The sequence below is a fragment of the Schistosoma mansoni genome, chromosome 6, assembly GCF_000237925.1.
Source record: "Schistosoma mansoni strain Puerto Rico chromosome 6, complete genome".
Classification (NCBI taxonomy): Eukaryota; Metazoa; Platyhelminthes; class Trematoda; order Strigeidida; family Schistosomatidae; genus Schistosoma; species Schistosoma mansoni.
In genome coordinates this window covers 3,726,522-3,728,503 of record NC_031500.1, presented here as the reverse complement: position 1 = coordinate 3,728,503, position 1,982 = coordinate 3,726,522, and positions in this window count along the sequence as shown.

Below are 1,982 nucleotides of genomic sequence, written 5' to 3'. Positions count from 1 at the left end.
TTCATCCTATTTAGGACCTTTATTTACAAATTTAAAATTTGGCAATATCGAGGCAGTCGTCATAGAATCTATAAATACCAAAAAGTGACTAATCGGTCTCAGTTCCGAATTTCAATAAGACGATTTAAGCGACCAATCAGTCAGCCAGTCAACTAAAACGTAGGACCAGGTACATATATGCATCGATCCAAGTTGCCATAACCCCATTATCATAACAAGGTGAACACCGAATTCATAGAAGTAATTCATTCAATGGTGGTAATATATAAAAGAAATGTTGTATATAATTATATAGTACAGGAAGAAAGAAGGGTATGAAGCGATTTTAATCTCATAATTTAAGGGAAGACACAGTGTTTACACAGCTACGCCATTGTGATCGATTCTGAGCAATGTCACACAGAGCTTCCAACCATTGGTTACGATATTCACGCGGACCCCAACCAAGTAGTCTGCTTCTACCACCAACATGGCTCAGACTAGAAGTTAGTGACTTCAAGCACTGATGACACGATATGGTTTGGCCGCTCCTAACTCTCTTCCAACCATCCCAAATACTAGTCAGCATAGCGCGTCGTAGTAATCGGTGTTCAGGCATACGTAACATATGGCCCAACTATCTCAGTCGACGAAGATTCATGACCTCATCAACTGATTTACCATCATTCCCTAAAACCCTGTGTCTAACCTCACTATTACTTACCCGGTGATCCCAGCAGATGTGAACAATATTTCTAAGGCATCTGTGGTTAAATACTAGTAACTTACGAGTATTTTCTACTCTTAATAGTCATGTTTCGCAACCGAAAAGTAGAACAGAACGAACTACTGCACAGTATACTCGTCTTCTCCATAGATGACGTAAGTTTGCAAAAACCAAACGAGATTTTTGAATCCATGCTCAGATTTCATCAGACATCAATCTATTAAGGGCTCATCAGGCTTCCAAGCAACCAATACAACAATATAAATGAATCATTATCTGTCAATATAATTATATAAATCATTCAATCTATGTACCAATGTAGTTCTTGACCTGATAAACATGAAGTTTGATTTAGTTTTGATGATTATAGTTAATCATAATTATGTGATAGATGAAGATAATGATAATAAAAGTTTATAATTTTATAATTGACATGAATTGTAACCTCTTCAATTGCTCTTATCTAAACAAATAGATGGATTAGTGAATACAGCAATGATAACACTACTGTTACTACTAGTACTACTATTACTACTACTACTACTACCACTACTCCTACTACCACCCCCACCACTACTATTATTACTACTAATACCACTACTCTTACTACCACCCCCACCACTACTATTACTACTACTACTAATACTGCTACTATTACTACTACTAATAATAATAGTAATAGTAGTAACGATAGTAATAGTAAGCATATTTCATACATCTAACTGCTAAAAGTACATTGAAGTGAGACCTAGTCAATCTATAAATAAACATTATGATAAACTATCTATTCTAAATTATAAATAAATATGGTGTTTATTCATAATTCAATATTTCAATGTTTTCATTAAATGAATATTATATAGTTGAAATCATGAGTCAATTGAAGTTAGACCACCATGAAAAAACTGGAAGCACTGAACGGCCGTTTCGTTCTATAGTAGGACTCCTCAGCAGTGCGTATCCATGATCCCACCTCGCGAGATTCGAACCTAGGACCTATCAGCCTCGAGCGCGAGCGCTTAACCTCTAGGCCACTGAACCGGAATCCAACAATGTTGATGTCTAACTTCTATCTATCTAAGTGTTAATTAATCATTTCATTAGTAAACAATCTATCTTATAATTTAATGCATGCAGTCTATAGAATCTTCAAGCGTACTAGGGGGGAAGGTGTGTGTGTGTGTGTGAGAGTACCGGTTGTCAAAATGTAAACTTTAAAGAATAAACACTAATAGTGATTTTTGTAGTGTAAATTTGATTGGATTATTAAGATTTA